Source organism: Pezoporus flaviventris, unplaced genomic scaffold (assembly GCF_033815535.1).
Source record: "Pezoporus flaviventris isolate CSIRO_AGI_PZ_B2104156 unplaced genomic scaffold, CSIRO_AGI_Pfla_v1 ptg000001l, whole genome shotgun sequence".
Lineage (NCBI taxonomy): Eukaryota > Metazoa > Chordata > Aves > Psittaciformes > Psittacidae > Pezoporus > Pezoporus flaviventris.
In genome coordinates, this window is record NW_026892549.1 from 11440802 (window position 1) to 11459689 (window position 18888).

Sequence of the window (18888 nt, forward strand, 5' to 3'; positions counted from 1 at the left end):
GCCATGGATAAATGCAAAGTACTTCATGTATGAGAGCCAGCACAGCTGCTGGAACCATAAGGTGCTGTTCAGTTTAAGATCTCTGTGTTATGATACCATTTGAATTATTTTTTTCTTCTGTCTAAGGGCTTGACTGATGGTGGGAGAGGAAGGAGAAGGATTTAGAAAAGGAAAAATATCAGGAACTATCTAAGTTTTGCCAAACATTTTTTTGAGCTGGCTTTTTGTGTGTAGAGAAACTGTTGCTGTAATCCTGTCTCGAAATGTTTTTCTCATTGAGTCACCTATGAAAAAGAAATAAATATCTTTCTAGAAGAACAGTTTGGTGGTTTATTTACTGCAAATGAAAGTAAATATTTATATGTCCCCCTTGGTTAGGCACAATATTCCAGTAGATTAACCTGAGGAAAACATTTACTGATTAAAAGGGCAAGAATTTTCTAAGTGACATTATCAATGTTCTTAAGTAAAAAAAAAAAAACCCTTTAGAAAGAGGATAATATATAAGCATAAGAATGATGTTTTTCTTCTGTATTAAGTTAGACAAAAACTGTAAGCCAGCTAAAGAAAGAAAAAAGGCTTCAGTTCACATTTACTGAATAATAAATCTGCGAGTGAGCTTCTTATTGATAATTAATGAAATTATTCTACCTAAGATCACTGCTGCTACAAAAACTTAAAATGGAATTTTATACTCCTGGAATTTAAAATAAGTTCTCGCACTCACAGTTACTTCATCCATAAATTTCAATGGACTAAGGTTCAGGTTTCTGCTAGTCAGACTTTTTTTTCCCTAAAAATCCTGCATGTTATTATCATCTATTTTATTTTGCAATGAAATATATGACCTAGCTTGTTGATTTTATGGCTTCCATTACTTTTTTGTTATTTGCATCTTATAATTTCTATTAGAATTCATTGTAACATAAATGCAGGGAAAAGTAAGCACATTCATTCAATGCCGATATATAAAACTCTTACCCAAATCCTCAACACTTAGCTTCAGAGTAATTTTACAGGAGTTGCCATGCTGTGGACAGACAAAGGGTACAACACTCAGAATGGTCAAATCATGTTCTTTGCCATCCTCTGCAATTTGTAATGATTCTGGTAAAAACTGGAAATAAAAAAAATTTTAGATAATTTTGACAGATTAATTAGAAAATACTGATATTTATAAAATTGTGAGTGGTTTAAATCAATTATGAAAATATAGAATTGCTTGTGAAATAATAATCTTTGTAATAATCCTCATAATAATAATCTTCACAATAATGATATTTTACTTTATAAGGTGAAATTTTTAAAATACTTGGCAATTAAGAAAATGTTTGCAGTTGTCATACATATTGTCTAATTGCTTCTGTACTCTGCTCCAGGTGCAAAGTGAGTGCAATTTTTGCTCTATTCCTCTTCTTTGCTATGGCAGGAAGACGGATTTCTCTGTACATAATACATTACAGCTTCAGTGTCTCATGCGCTGGGGAGAGAGCTCAGGTTGTGCCATTTTTGTCTGTCTGTTCTCCTGAGACAAGAGCAGAAACAGCGCTTGGGGTTACTCAGAAATGGGAATTTCCATTCCCTGGGAAATTCTGACATTTCCAAGAAACTTGAAACTGTTCTTCAAATATCGGACAGAAAGGGCTGCCAGATTTTTCAAACACCATTCATGGAGGCATGTATCTTAGATGCTCAGAAGATCTCAAAATCTCCTGGACTGCCAGAGTGACAATGTAATCCTTGAGTGGGATTAGACCTGGGTTTTGTACTCAGTGTGAATTTATCTTCAGCATTTTAAGTGCCTTCCCATAAAAATTCATTTTTATCTTCACTTTTGAGCTACAACAAATCATCTGTGTAGGTGTGCCTTCCCATAATACCATAATATAACATAAATATAACCACCAGAGTACTTTGGTGTATATTTACTAGAAGATACAGGTTCGCGTATTCTTTATGGTACATTAGTGTCCACCTGCACACGACGCTGATCGGTGTTTTTGGGTGTTTTACAAACAGACTGAAAGACATTTTGTCTAAGTAAACATGAAAGCAGCACTGGTTATGATGGTCAGGGCTTAAGTTTCTGTCTCTTGTTTTTCAAAGCATGTCTGATAATGTAAAAATTCCCTAGGGATATGCCAAGTCAGTAAATCAAGGCTATTGGTGTTACCTTAATCCCGGCATAGAAACTTTTGCTCTCCTCAGGCAATGACAGCTGCTCAGCAGTATTCCTCATAAAAGCAGTGACAGTGCAAAAGACCTATGATAAATAAACAACATACGCTATACCTTTCCTTGAAGAAAATTCATATAATTCATAAAATTCCTATAACATATTTGAGAGGTTTAGGCTTTAACAATATTTTTGCATAATTCTGGAGATTTGGAAGAATTTTTGATGCAAAGAAACATGGTTTCTATCTTAACAGTTAATAACACTGAATGCTTGCAATGTGTTTTCTTCAGTTTTTCAAGCATCTTGGTTAGTGATATTAATTCATTTTAATTAGGGAGAAATACATTGTTCATGGACATTACTGTCAGGATAAGAACATTAGCTCTTGGGACTTCAGTCTGTCCAATGGATCAAATATCCTTTCTCTGCACTATATTTGTAAACAGTTTTTTTCTAAATTTGAATTAGTTTGACAATCATCCAGTCACACTGTGTCAGCAATATAAGAAGCTGCTTTTTTTTTGTTTTTCTTGCTGCATTCTAAAAGTTGATGCAGATGTGCCCACAGCATTTGTATTGTAAGAAAATAATATAGTAAAAATATTCCCTACCCAAAAAACTCCACCAAACACAATGTACCAGGACCATTTATGTTTTATTCCTAGCACAGTCAACGCAACCTTTATCTCTGCTGAGCCTGCACACCATCTGCTATCTTAATGTTTCATTGGTTTCAGAAAAAACAAGCTGCTAACATCATTTCTAGGATCATAAGATTAAACTACAGAAATTTTCCTTAAAGCAAATGACAACAGGCTCTGAAACTGTAGTTCAGAATTTTTTTTGGGGGGAGCTCGTCTCAGAAATGGAGTAACAGATTGTGATATACTAAATCAATTTCAAATAGCCAGATGACATATTTGTAACTACTGCCTTTTTTAAGCCTTGAGTAACCCATGAGGAGGAACTGGACCAATCTAATTCATTTTCCATTGTGATAAACTCATTTTGATGGATTTTCCCAGCATCACTCAGTCCATGCTGCTCTAAGCCTACCGGCTTAGGCATGACCCTCATGACCAGTAGCAGCAAAAGAGGCTCAAACCCCAGATATTCCCAAATCCATAGGGTCACATGGGCATGAGTTGAATAGCACTCTGGAATATTTCTTTTACCACCCTAAAAATCCCTCTTCATTACCATCAACTTGTGAGTTTCTTCCAAACAAAAGAATCATCTTTCCAAACTCATTTGTGCACAAGCGTGCCCCAGAAGCAACACAGCCTCATTTGTATGGCTATGGGGAAAATTAAGTGTCTTCTGTGCTGTTAAGGTGGATTATTTCCAGTCCAGCTCAGTCCCAGGGTTACTTACCTTTTGGTACATTGGCCATTTTCACCTTCAGAAAGTTTCTCACTTTTTTGCTGACAGCTCCAGCCAGTTAGGCCATGTGAAAATGGTTTTATTTCTTACATTAACTAGATGAAAGCCTTGTGGTTGTATTGGGTGTGTCTCACAGAGATAATTTACAGTTAGCCTCAGATACTTCATAGTTAGCCAGTTTGCCTCCAAAGGAGAACATGTCATTGTCCCCTCAAGGCAACAGTCCCGTTATCATTAGATATTTATTACCTTCAAGCATTCCCTAAAGGCTCCTGTTCAGCTTACAGAGTTTTCAAAACAGTTCTGCTGGAAAGGCAGGAGGCAAGCGTTGATCTTCCTCCTGCTGCTTCTCCTGCAGCTGCCACAGGGACAGCCTGCAAAATCAAGATCTGACAAGGCGGTGACAGCAGAGAAAGAGTTTAGACAACGTATACTCCCCCTATTTAAAAAAAAAAAAAAACAACAAACCAAGCCCTGATCCCCTTGGAGAGCTCATTGAGAAAATGGAATGCACCTGCATTGCAGATGCTATATTTACACTTGCCAGACTGTTTGCACTTTTGGCTTTAATGCTTTTCACCAAAAATATTCACACAGAGACTTCCCTCTGAGCACACCACATGGAGTGTTCCTGCCAAGGAGGGAGCTGTTGTGTGAGGCAGCAGGGTCGCATAAAAGGATGCCTGGCATCGACGGAGGCATCTCCCAGTGATCTTCACCAAAGTGACATCCTGGGAAATGTCATGACCTAGCCTCATTCCCTGCGAGCATTGTATTTTCTCACATACATATTTTAGAGGTATAATTTATTGATAAAGCATGGAAAACTAAAATAAAAAATTACTCTATGATGACACACTGAGGCATTCTTAGACTATCAATCAGTCCATTCCAGTTCTATCTTCAGTGCTTTTGGAGATGAGCACAAACTCTGCAAATTCTAAATGTACAGACAGTCATCATGAGTTAAGTTTTATTTCTGTCTTTTATACTATTCCTCCTCTTTAGTGACTTTATGTTGTTAGGTGCGCACTTCACAATCAGCAGATATGTTCAATGGCGACTGAGCTACAAGTTGATAGTTTGTCACATAGTTATTATGACAGTCACTCTGAGGAGGTGTTTTTTTGCCTTCAGCTGAATACTAACTCTTTTCTCCAGTTCAGTAATCAACCTTTTCTTTCTCTACTGCCCCCACCCCCATCTGCCCCCACCCCCATCTCAGGATGCATCATTTTTAAAGCAAAGAGATGAAAGCAACACTGACAGCAGTGTGCTGACAGCCGTGACAGGTTAGGCAGTATTTTTCCACAAACTCATCATATCTGTTAAAAAAAATCAAATTATATTTTTTCATCATCCCTTTTAAAGGGACAGAAATGTAAAGATACCCTCAGAAATGATGACCAGACTGCTTCCAGGCACAAGCTGCTCCCTTCCCCCTGTGTGCTGGCAGATCTTTGTATAGGGCAGAAAACTACTAAGCACAAAATTCTCATCAGAAAAGCCCCTGGAAGCTAAGAAGTTTCTCCTTCCCTGTGTGTTGGAGCAGATTTCTACTCTTACATAGACTCAGTCAGATTCTTTCCTATTTTCCGATGAACCCTGTGAGTATATTTAGCTGAAAACAGAATTCAGTTATTAATTTGGGGAAGATCAAGTAGCTCTGGGAAACAGATTGGGAAAGTATTATAATCCTAGGACCTTTCACCATCTCTGACAAATTCCCCCATAAGAATTTGCATATCAAAATGTTTTGTTTCTTTTTTTCCCCCACAGTTCTCGGAATCCAAAGCTCCCCAAGGTCAGTTGTTTGTGCTCATTTTGAGAATAAACCCACCTCCAGTTTCACCGTTTTCTGTGTCCCTAATTACTTCTGAATGTACCATGGGGAACATAGGCTGGGATGCGGTAGGGGACACTTGCCAGTGCATCCAGCATGGCCATGCCTCCAGTTTTACCAGCTTCTCCCAGCCGTGCTCAGATAATGGGTTGTGTTCCCAAAGGCAAAAGAGGAGATGATTGGTGCTTAAAACCCATCCCTGTTCATCACTCAGGTACCTGAAGGCTCCTGGGTTTGCCAGGGAATTCTGAGAGCTTTCAGAAAGGCCAGCTTCAGCCACATGCTTCTCAAAGCACTGGCAGACATGGTGCCACCACCCATCTCAACACTGTCCCAGGAGCAAAAGCACTTCTCCCCAAAACAGAGAGAGCTGGCAGATGGGAGTACTGGGTTTGGGTCTGCCATGAAGGCTGCTTGTATGTTTTACCTAAACAGTCACCAGAGAAAATAAGCAAATGCATGTGCAGGTTCCCACCTGCAGTCACTGCTTCCTCTCCTAGTGCAGCCTATGCCCTGCAGGTGGGATGCTTCCTTGGGAAGGGCAGGACATGCATGCAGCTCACAGCTGGGAGGATCAGCTACCCATTTCCCATCTGTCCAGAAAGATCCTGAGGTGTATTGTAGTGCAGAGGCCTCACAGTGACAACAGCAATGGTTTAAAGTTGAAATATGTACTTTTACTGTTACTGATCTTTCAGAGACTGTGTATAGCCAGGTACATCTCAGTAGGAGTTTAAGGTCTGGATTAAAAAGTAGATGGAAGCACTTTCCTGACCTGAACATCCAGTCTCCTGAGAGGTGTGGGAATTCAGGGATGCTGGTGTCAGTCAGTAACTTATGTTGTCCACCTCTGGGCAGCTCCCTTCTCAATATAAGGTAGCATGTAGGGAGGCCCAGTTCTTCCCTTCACTGGGTAGGGAAGTCTGCATGCTCCTCGTAAGGTGCAGATGCCTAAGGTGTGGGTGATTAACTCTCATAACTCCAGGATTGGATCTACCCTTCTGGCTACTTTACCTATGTCAAAAGGCAGACAGGGGCTGCAAGGGCAAGAGTCACTCAGCCACACTCATGGCTTGCAGGTGAAGGGCTGGTCAGGGAATCAATCACACCAGGTGAAAGTGTGTCTCACGATGGCTGTCAGAGCTTCCAGGCTGCCCTTGTCAACTCTATTAAACACTAATAGGCTGAGGTTAGAAAAGCCTTGAAGAACTGCTTTGCTGGGAGCTTGGGAGTATGTGCAGGAGGGAGCTGTGGTTGCAGCCTTGGTGAAAAGAGAAAAGGATGAGCAGAGCTGAAGGACAGCATTTCTAGAGAATCCGGGGCAGGGGGGGAATCTCATTAGCTTGAAGAAATTATCTGATTGTAGGTATTTGTAGGAAGGAGTGGGAACAAAGTCTGTGGAAAGTCTTTCCAGAAGGGTTAGCAGAAAGGGGAAAGCAGGGAGAATCTGAGTTAATTAATCAACTAAACCTCAAATCTTTTGAACAGAGATCATACCCTGTGGTGGGCTGTTGGCTGAAGAAGGGAGGGAGCTGGTGCAGCAGTGTGACCTGTCTCTCAGGGAAGTCCAGTTCTAGTCACTTTGCTGCTCAGTATATTTAAAGAAGGCAGCTCTTTCCAGTTACCAAATGGCCAAACAGTATGTGGAGGCTGACTGCAGGTCACTCATCTACTAAGGAAAAAAAATATCCTAGGGTGGTAAGAAGGTGTCTTAGGAGCTGCAGAGTTTTGCTTATCATCTCTGATCCTTTCTGCTTCAAAAATCTCCGTTTGAGTTCACCTAGAGCTCTGTTTCTGTGGGGATGCTCCTCATTTTCTATCTGAAGGTTGAGAAAGAAATTGTAAACTGAAGTGTGAGCTACAAATAGGCAGGTCTTCCTATTTCTGTTTGATTTTAAGTCTGGTGGAAAAATTTACTCCTCATCCCTTGTGAGTGAAAATTAGTTATTTTTTATATTGAGGTACTAATTTACAGTCTTCTTGGCTAGGGCATGTTCTTCTGATGTTGCAGAGTGCTCGGCAAAGCAGCAGCTTCTAGCATTCAGCTCAGAAAGGCCAGTTTTACTTAAACATTTCTATTTTACAATGCTCATCATAGTTTATGTGCGGTGACAATTGCTCCTCACTGTATGAACTTCTGGATTGCTGTGCTGAGCAAAATCTGCACGATTTTCTTCTAAACACCTTTCTTTCTTAGCATAACTCATTACTCACAGTGTGCCACTATAATTTATAGATGGCTGCGCTTCGAGGAATGAAATGACCTCTGTCACTGTCACATAAATAAAGCTTAGGAATGCCAGGATTTTCATATCAGATGGAGTAAGCTTCTTTCAGTGTTTATATAGAAATAGTGGCATGTTATAGATTTATTTAAGGCTGCAATAGTTTTGTGAACATTATGCTGCCAACATTACTGTTTGAAATAACGAAATTGGAGCCCAAAGATGGGGAAGAAAAGCACACATGATGGCTATTAAAAAATAACTGGCTGTTTCGTCAATACAAGTTCAGAAATGTTGGCTGGTAAATCTCAGCTCTAAGGTTTGACTGTGTATTAAAATACATCAATAGATATTCTATTATGTGACTAACCTATTATCTGGAGACTTTTTGACAGATAAAAAATAGTGTAGATATCATTCACCTAAAAGCTGATTAAAAAAAAACTTGCTTTACTCTAGGACTTTCCTTATCAATAAATGGACAGAGAAGATGCTGATTTCAGGGTATGAAAGCATTGAGACCAAATTCAGGCTACGTGAAGGCTCACGAAGAGTAGGTTAAAAAAAGTAAGCAGTTTTCAGCATGCTGCAGATTCTGCATCCTGGGGGACAAATTCTGCTCTGAATGCAACCCATGCACCCTGGCAGTGTGAGCCATGAGGACATTACCATTGGGCTGTGTATGGGGAAGGGGAAAGAGTACTGGCAAGTGCCCCCAGTTCGTTCTCTCCTCTCTCATATGGCTTTTATCAGTGGCCTCCTTTTCCCTGCCTGAGGAAAAAATCCTTCCATCTCCATCTTTAATGGGCAGGTGGAAGTTACAAACTGCCCCTGTGCAGTGGAGTTTGGTCCCTGGGGTTTGACTCCCTTTAGTGGCATCACCTTTCCTTGGCTGTAGACATGCCAACGCTTACAAAGTCGCTTCAGATTTACACCACTGGAGGTGAAAGGAGAGTCTACCTCTGTGACTCTTGTTAGCACCCAGAGTGGGATGGCAAACATGGTGAAATGCTTTTTTAAATCTTTATTATGTAAAACTGAATTCTCAGTTACAGCTGAGGCTTCATTGCTTGGTTTTCACCAGTGATGATTTATGCATAATTATAATTAATCAAATAGGCCATGAAGACCTTTCAAAAAAAACCTAGCAAGGAGAAGAACATTTTAGTCTCACTAAGCCCACTAAATTAAACATGTAGTTTCAGCAGAGGACAAAGAAGGGCTTACTGAAAACTTAACATAATAAAAATGATTTTATAAAGATTTGGTGTTGCTACTAGTTAACAGAAATGTATTTTCTCTGAATCCCTCAGGATTGTTAAAACTTGAAATGATTGCAAGTGAAATTATTTTGATGAAAATACCTCTTACAAACTTGTCTTTAGCTGGCAGAATTGTCTGCTTGATGTTATAGTATGTGAGGGAAGCATCAGTCAGACTTTGAATTCAGGAGGCATAATTATGAGGAGAAGTGAGAAAAAAAAACAAACAATCTTACTGTGCTACTGTTATAAATGACTTATCCTTTCAAAGACTGGAAAAAGCTTATTCACATTTCTTAAATATCTCAAAGAAGAGTTGCAAAATGCCAAGACTACTTCCAACCTACTTTTAACACAAGGCCATTTTCCCTGTTTATTCTTTCAGTTTGTTGTAGCATCACTAATGGCTCTCTGGCTGTAAAAGTTATGAACCTAATTTAACTTTAAAAGCCTTGTTTCTGTACCATGAAAAGCCACGATTTCATACAGAAGTCATTTTTTTTTCAAATTTTGAATTGGCTTCTGTTTTGTTGTTGTTGTTGAAACTAGATCTGTGCTGCTATGTAAGCCATCAAATATACTTCTTAGAGATTGTTTTGTAATGGACTTGATATCTTTCAGTATGCTATTGAACCAAGAATTTGGAATCAGAGAGGTAGAACACCATGAAAGAGACCATAAAATAAACCTCCCTCTATTTTAAATGTACTGTCCTTCTTTTCCATGAAAAGATGTTATTGTGTCTCTGGTCCATGAGTATGAAAATTACAGAGTGTATATAGTTGAGCCTGCCTGTACTGCAAATTCTCGCTGCTGCAAGGTATAAAAAGTACTAAGCAAAAATTGTCCCAGGCACATGTATCTACTACTTATACCAACTTCATGGCATTCAAGCTGTAATGTAAGTGCAAGTATTCAAATTGCCTTTAGAAAATAGTAAAATGAATAGCTTCAGTGAACTCACTGCAATTCAAAGAAATGTTACGGATCCTGAATCTGGCAAAAGCTGTTTAACAGTCTTGTTACAAAAGGGTTTCAGTATTTTTTTCTGCAGGAATTGTAATATAATGAGTGAAGAGCAGCACTAATAAAAACAAAAAAAAGGTTTAAGTAAAGGATTTGATCCCCTTGAGCGTTTGACTTTTTTTTTGCTGAAGGCGAGGTTGCATTACCGCGTCTCCCAATCTGAGCTTTATGCCGTTCATCTCTATATAGGAAAACGACTGCAGAGTGGTGTCATGCTGAATTTGCTGGTTTTTGCCAGAGGTGGACAGGCATGATCAGACCACCATGTACTGCAGCAATGGCTTTGAGGAGCGGTGGCTGAAAGTGCACTTCAGGTAGACATGACCTTGCGCAAGCTCAGGATTTATCACGGGCTGCAAAGCCAGGCTTGTGAGTTTGACTGGAAGAAGGAAACAAAGAATGAATGCAGCACAAAATGTTATTTTAATATTACAATCATTCACTCAGCAAGAAGATTTCTATATAACTAAACATGGGAGAAATTCTATGTATATATTCTTGTGATTTGATTATTAACCATGTAAGAAAGCAAATATATTTCATAAAAATACAAAAATTGCTAATTGTGTGCTGACTTCCTATTGCTATAATATTGTGTTGTTGGTTTTGTTTTTATTTTGAAGTAAGATAAATGTTATTGAAATGAAGCACTCAGATTAATACAAATTAATTACTCTGGCAAAGGCCGTCATCTTTGCATTCCCCTGAAGCACAACCCTTTCATCCAAGTTTTGCAATAAGTACAGAAGAGATATGAGAAATCATTATGTTGCAGAGGCAAATCGACTTGCAGAGAGCACACAGCCCACATTGCCATGCTGTGAAGATCCTTTCCAGGCTGTTCTCAGTCTGCTCAATATAGTCTCCCTCTGCCCAGAATAATGCCATTGCTCTAAAAATAAAGCCTGCTTTCTATACTCTTCAACAAGTTATGAAGTCTGAAACTTTTCTTCCTGTTAAACTCGCCTAGAAAGTAGAAAAAAAGGTGTGTAATACTTTAGGGTGATGTTCTTTCATCTCTAGAGACCTGGACTCAAATGGAACATGAAGCTGGTTCAGATGCTTTGAAAGGATAAATTAAGTAAGTTTTTGGAGGAGTGTAGGTGATATTGTAGCCCAAGAGAATAGGGTATGAGGCTGTTCTAACAGAATGAAGAACCAACATACTAACATTTGTCTAGGGCAAATAACAAGAGGTAAGAGAAAGAAACAAGTTACTTAAAATATGAATAAGGGTCAGTTGTTTACACCCTTTTCTCTTTTGTTTCTAAGGGAAGCTGCCTCAAATTGTGGCTCACATCATGACTTTCTGCAGGAAATTATTCCAGAAGGACAAAGTTGATCAGCTTATGGGAAGATGTGAGCAGAATTGAAAGCATGTATGCTGCTTTCCCCAGGCATCTCCTTTCTGCCAAGCTATGAAGCTTTCAGTTCAAGAATGTTGACCAGTGTCCTGCTCTCTAGCTTCCAGTGGTGAGGCTGGAGGATTGACATTGGCAAAAAGCTGTGACAATGACAGCTGGACCCAGCTCTGAGGCCATGTAGAGGCTCCTGTGTTGCAATGTTAACAGCTGAATTTAAGACAGTGACTTAACAACCCTCAGTAAAAAACATCAGTGTTTGGTGTTTTCCATCAAATACTTGATGCTGCAGAAACAACCTAAAGATAGGAAGTTAAAGGCTCAGGAGAGCTGGACCTCACTGAAATGACTAGAAAAAAGGTGAAAGCTTTAACAGGAGTGGTAAGAAAAAGGCAGAAAGTCACTGTTTTGTGATAGATAGGAAGTGATAAACTTTTTGTTATGAAAAAGGCAGGCAAATTTACATTACTAAACAAGCATGGATCAACAGAAAGGACAAAACTAGCCACCCAGGTGTTGGTAAAAAAATTCTTCAAACAAGAGTATTGGAAATCTTATAGTTAAAAAAAAAAAGCCAAGCTTAGACTAGAATATGACTGTGTTCAGTTAGAAAGTCATTTTTGAGCATCGTGGAAATTAAAGAGCAGTTCCATTTATTATAATGGATTTTTTTTTAATTTCAAATAGTGAATTGATCTCATTTACCTTGAGCATTTTTTCTCCCTATTCATCATGTGGGAATGTTAAAATATTGATAAAGATAAGAAAATTAATATATCTCTGTTTAAAATTTATTTAAGCTCAAATTTTTCCCAATTGAAAGGTGATAACCCTGGTTTCTCAGTGAGTCATATCTGTCCAAAAATCCTGAAAGGAAAGTATAAAGCTACTTTTTACCTTTTGAGAAAGAACTGTCATTTCTGACTAAATCTATATGCACCTGAACATGCTCCGAAGTTCAGAAGGTTTTACTGAGTGAGCAAGTGCTTTCTGCTATTCCTTTGTTTCCTAGCTACCAAACAGAGGTTATATCTCTTGTAGCAGGCTGAAAATTATTTCTGATAAGAGCAATTACATAAATGTCATGAAAAAGATGTTATCTGTTGGTCGTTGTGTTGAGTTTTTTTCCTTCCAGAGTTTCAGAATTATCTTTTTGGGGGGGATACTTGATTAGTGAAGAGAAGAACAGACCTTCAATACAGTATCCTGGATACAGTGCCTCAATAAAAATGAGATGCTTCTGCCCACTACCTACACAACTTTGAGCCAAAGTGGAGACAAAGACAGTAGGAAGGGTTACATGTGAACTGTAACCAAGCAAAGAACACTACAGTAATACACACCAGATTACATTTTGCACTTGTAATAATAGCTATTCTTCAGGAACACCTTGGGCTGCTGCTGATTTATTTTCTACACGGTCTGTGTCTTACCAGGAGTGATGCTTGACTTGCAAGGTCACTGAGATGTACAATGCATTACAGGACCTTTGAACACACAGTCAGAGAGGCATATGCAATCTACTGATCCTCACCTTCTGCGCAGTAGCCCATGCATCCTTGAGTAGGCTGCAGGAAATACACAAAGAATTCACCAACAGTTCCTGATGGCAATGGGTATCCGAAACAAGCAGCAACCTTTGGTGCCCCCAAAGAAGGCCTGCCAGGTAACACAGGCCGTCAGCCTCTTGCTTTCACCAGGAGCTGGTAGGGATTCAGACTTCAATGGCAGCCACACCGGAGCTTTTGTCCCACATTTATTCATCTAAGGATGCACACAAAAGAAAACGTTTACAGCAAATGAGGTAAGACTCCATGGAGAATCACTAAAACTCAAGAATTTGACTGTGGTGGACTTGAAGAGTCAGCGGAAAAGCTGTGTAAGTGGGGATGAAAATGTCTTATTCATTTTAGAGAGATGACTTTATACAGATAAAATTCTCTTAAGAACACAATAACTGGATTCCAAAGTATTTTCCTCTATTTTTGGTTGGTTTGTATGAAAAAGATGAAAGCATATGCATATGCACACTGAAAATTACACTTCAGCAGGCTATGCCTCATCTATGACAGAAGAAAGCAAGGGCTGCCGGAGCACGAGCGGCAAGAAGTTGTTAGGACCATCACAAAGCAGGACTCTCTGATACTCAGAGCATCACATACCAGCACCTTCCTCCAGAACACTTAGAGCTTAATCTGTCATTGTCCTGACAGTTTCTGCCCTACCCTTCCAGCACATACTGCATACGTCTTTGGGGCTTGAGCCTCTGCCTCATTCTGAAGGGAAATACATATGCAAGATATATGAAACACATGTGCAGAATATACATCATCTGATCAAATTTTTGGGGGGTTTTGACCTTCAGGCTTCTAACTGTTAACAGATTTCCTGAATACCCTGAACATAAAATATCCCAAAGCAGAAGGTGTTGGTACTAAATAGTACTACGTCACAGCTGGGAGAGGCTGCAAGGTTTACCTTTTCCAACTTGGAGATGGATGTTCAGGCATCTCAGATCTGAATTGCATTCTCTATCTGCCAGGCTCTTTCCACTACCTAAAGGGACATGATTATCCAAAGCCGTCTTTAAGTACCTCAGTGAGAAGATTAGGTATAATCAGAGCCTAATAAAATGTACACAGCCACTTACAATGGTACCTCATTACTCTGCACTGTTACCTATCATTTGCCAATATGCAAAGCATACAGATATTTGAGCTGAAGTTTGAAAATTATTACCAAATACTGGCAATAATTTACTCTTAGGTATCTGTCATATTCCACAGAGCGTGACAGCTGCCGTTGCTTTGCATTTCTTTAGCCAGCGGTAGTGAACTGTCTCTAATAGTCTGATGTGGGGAACATGCTTCCTCCTAATGTGGACATTTGGCTGTATATCACATTGAAAAAAAAAACAACAAACCACCATTTTTTCCCATTGGCCTGGGTTTGCTGCTTCACTTTTAAGATCAAAGTTGTTTGTGACAGCAGGGGAACCGGTAAATGTCAAAGGATCAATTTATTAAGTCATATGCCAGTGCCCTCCTGTAGTTTGAATTTTACCTGGGAGCTATGCAAGACAGAAAGCAGGTACGGGGGAGTGGGGGCTTCACACACAGGCAAAAAAAAATATTAGAAGAAAATAAAGCATATGGTATGACACAGTCTGATTTCCATTTGGAGCTAGCTATTGTCAGGCTTCTGAAAACAAGGATTCCAGAGAGACACCATTAAAATTGTCCAAACTCTTTTGTTTCCCCAGAGATGTGGCAGTGGCCAAGCAGAGAGGCCATGGAACTACCAGTGCAGCAGGTCCCCCGGGAGGAATAGTGCGCCAGCATTGCACTAGTGAAGGAGAGGAGCAGATCAGCGTGAAAATGCTTTCACGTGGAATTTTAGACAAATCCCTTCCTTTCCTCTATTTAAAAGCCATATTGTGTGTAACTTTGTAAGAGATTTGTTCTGTTTATTTATTTACAGCTTTTAAGGGACAGCAGTCCTTTCTGTGTTGGAAAAAATGCAGATGTCAGGAATTTGTTCTTTCCTGGTGAGCTCCTGATCTAGAGAGCAAGATCTGATGCAAAGGGTTGGAACTAGATGAGCTTTAAGAGATTTCACACCCAAACCATTCTATGATACTATAATGATTCTATGCATGTGTGAGTAAAGACTGCTGGACTGAATAATTGTTTCAAATTACATTAAAACAAAAAGGTATTTGTGAATGCAATTTGCAAGTGTTGTGAATCCCACAAGCTGGGAAGAATCAGAACAGGGGAGTGCAGAGCAGAAGAGATAAAAAAGCACTGGAACTCAGTGGGTGTATGTAAAATCACAGAAAGCGTTGAAGGAAAATGGTGTGGTAAGGAGACACAGCACAGCCTACCCACCCCTCATGGGGGACTCCCGTACTCCCACTGACTCTGCGATTGGCATCCCAGCTTGCTGCCTGAGGAGAAGGAAGAGGAGAGATGTCAGCACTGCTCATGGCAAGGAGAACATTCCGAGTGCTGCTAACAACCACTGCAAAGGGCTGTTGCCACCATTTACTGATATTCAGTTACTGAAAAGTGACGTTTATTGCTTTATGGTGACTCAGTCTCCAGCAAATACCTGTTTCTCAAGGAACATTTGCACCCATGGCTGAACAACCTAAAAAAATAACAATTTTCTGTAGAAGATGTTTTGCTGTTCAAAATTAGCTTTTGCATCCATTTGCTTCTGCCTTTAATGGTGTAACTGGCCTCCACATGTCAGTGCTGCTCTATTGCGAGGGTGGCTGCTGGGCTGCCTCTGGCCAGGCACATGTGGTGCCTCAGTTTCCCTGCCTGCTGCCTGACCTTGGGCAAATTACTTACTCTTTGTGTACCTCAGTTCCTTATCTCTAAACCAAAGGCAGAGGTGGCTGAGATAGCAATAGTACTTCTTGCCTTGTGGCAGTGCTGAAAAGATAAATTCATTAATGAGACACACATCTGTCTGCTGTGCTCTGGGCCATGTAGATAAATAGACAGATTCCAGTGCATTGTGGCTGTGAAAAAAGACAAAATGTGATCCATACATAAAAGTTGGGCTGTATTCCCTGTTGACACATAGAGGAAGAAAAATAAAATGCTGAAATAAGAGGATGGTGATTTTCTCCCTCTTTGTATTTATCCTCACCACAAGTCTTTGAGCCAGTTCAGTGCTTGAGAAAGTATGGATTAGCATCACTGACGTCAGCCACCAGTATTGTGTGCAGGCTTTCTGATAACCCCTGCTGTGATCTGCAGGGCCCCGGATTTGTTCTGGGAAATCTTGCATTGAAACTCTTTGAGTGAAATAGTTTGTTATGTAATGTGCACAAATTGCAAGCAATAATGAACCCTTTTGACCGATTTTGCACTCAGGAAAAGTCAGACTGTGAGGAAGCAAGTTAAATATGTTATTATCAAAATATGACGGAGTATTACTGGCTGGCCAAGGAAGAATTTTGGTATAAATCAAGTATTTCTGTTTTCCTGGCAGTTTTATTACATACATGCATTCATTTTCTGCTTTGAGCTATGTGCTGCCCATCTGAGTCAAGCAAGTTGTACCACGCTAGCTGAAAGGATTTGCTGCATGAGGCCTCTGTGAATTAGAAAACAGACCTGAGAAGGGAAGGACAAATGTATATTCATGTATTCAATCAGCAGTAGAGATAAGAGCAGAGAAAAACAAAGAAAAAATATTTAGAAAAAAAAAAGCTGACAGAAGAGATTTCAAAGAGCCAATTTTTCAAGTCTCAGCCGTGGTATAATTAGAATTAAATTTTGTAGCAGTCATTTGGAAGAGTAACCAGAAAATCGAATACAGTGGTACTAAATGATTGGCATTCAAGATATAGCATTTACCTGCAATAACTACAGTCAGTGCTGCTCTAAGAATAGCATAGAGCTGTAGGAATCTCACACTGTAATTCAGCAGCATTTCCAAAATGATGAAGAGGAATTATACAGCTGCCACCACAGAATAGCACACGCCACAGCCTTTCACATGCAGGAGCTCATTTGGTGGGAAGCCAGTGGTGAGGATCAGGCTATGGCTTTGCTGGGGTTCTCCAGGTGATCTACATAATGTAGACTGCATAGCAGCACTATCGTTGTGATGTGCAAAATATCCATGCTTCTCACTTGAAATGAAAGCTAAACAGCAGGAAGAAAAATAAACTACAATACCAGCGACACTGGAAAACACCTGTGTGCCCACAGTCTGTCCAATCATGTCTGAGCATATTGGTAGATCCAAAGAGAAATAGCATCTCTTCCTACAAATCCTGCCTCCAGTGTACATCTCTAAGCAGTGTCCCTGGTGGTGAGGGGCAGCAAATGTCTGATTAACACAACAGATCACAAGCATTCGATTACTTTAGTTGACATGTTTACTTGGACTTGCAACTGATCAGTGTGATGGAAAGTTAGTGAAGTAAACTAATTTGTTTTAAACCCTAAATGTATGTAATTCAGTGCATCTGCAGCAGGTAACCAGTGACACAGCTTGCATGAAGGAGAACTTACCTAACACAAAAGGAAATTTTTAGGCTGTTGCCAGGCTTCTATAGTGCTCAGAATCTTTTATACTTTATCCAACTATAATTAAGTAGTGCCTTTAATCTTCAAAGCATTTTATAAATCTTACCTAATTAATCTTCTCAACACCTCTATGTGGCAGGTAAGCATTCACAGAGTATTTTTGATTCATAATTAGGCACCAGCTTATCATTTAAATAATTCAGCTCAGAAAACCTAAATGAAAAAAATATTAAATTTGTTCCCCCTTTGCCAAAACAATGGGACAACCCATTATTGTTTAATCCAATGACATCTCCTTCCATTTATTTGGGGTTTGGAGAATCAACTGGTTTGATTGATTGAACACTCTAAGGCTCTTTATAATTGCACAAAGAAATCAAGCTTGATTGTTCTTGTCACTTGGGTATTACACTGAAATTATGCTGTTAAAAATAAGTAGCACCATATGTGAGAAATGCATTGTTTTAGTTAGATGGAGATGGAAGGCTTTTCGGGATACTGGTGGTTGGCAGTTAAAGCACTGCGATTTTGCATCTGTTATCCACTCAAACCTTTACTTTGTGTTTTTTTTTTAATTTTTAATTTCTTTATAGTAAGTTAAAGTAAGTAAAATTTTTTATTTCAATCTGGGGCCAAGCTCCACAGAAATCAGTTTACATCAGGAATATCTGTAGTAGCAACTAAACTAGAGCCTGTATTGTGTTTCCTTTAAGTACACGCTTCTGAACAATAGAAGCTGTAATTGCAATTTCTGCAGAAGGCTTTTCGTATGTCTGAAAAACAAACAAGAAAAACAAAACCTCTTCGTGCCTACCATTATGATTTGGAGTATTCACGTATGCTTGTGAGAAAGAGAACTGCAGATTAAATAACATCTTGAAATTGTCACTTGCTTTAAAGTTCATGAAACAATTGCAAATCAAAGTAGGTTTGGATTCAGAGCAAAATAAAAATTGAAACACAATAAAACATTAATAGTAAACAGTTGAGTTACTGTATTTTGATTGTGGGCATAAAATGTTCTGCAACAGGTTAAGTACAGGAAGAAATTACACTGAAAAATGGGAAAATATACATTTTTGTACATGAGAAAATGTAAATTCTTTTCATGGGGGCTACAATATTAAGCATCATAGGCAGGTTAGAATTGACATGCTTTAACATGACATTGTTTTTGTCGTGGTTTAAACCCAGTCAGGTAACCCAGCCTCCAGCACAGTCAACTCTTGGGATCCTCCTGTTACTCCAGAAATATAGATGGATTCCACCCCTTGACAGCTTGATGGCATCAGGGTACACTGTGCCCCGGTATCTACTAGAGCCTTATACTTCTGTGAGACTGATGTGCCAGGCCATCTGATCCACACAGTCCAGTAAATCCGATTGTCCCCTACCTCCACCTGGCTGGAGGCAGGGCCCCTCTAATGGTCGTCACAGCGTTGGACACTTAAGTCGTGGTGAAAGGGATTATTCTTCGTTATCACAGGAGCTGGAGTAAAATCAGCTCTTCCATTCCATCTGGGAAACTGCTCACCAGAGACTGAAGCCGTAGCTCT

General features: G+C 39.5%; 1 pseudogene; it reads right to left on the reverse strand.

Moving 5' to 3' along the window:
* LOC133273954 (von Willebrand factor D and EGF domain-containing protein-like) overlaps positions 1 to 18888 on the reverse strand; it is a 190506-nt pseudogene that overhangs the window by 124791 nt on the left and 46827 nt on the right.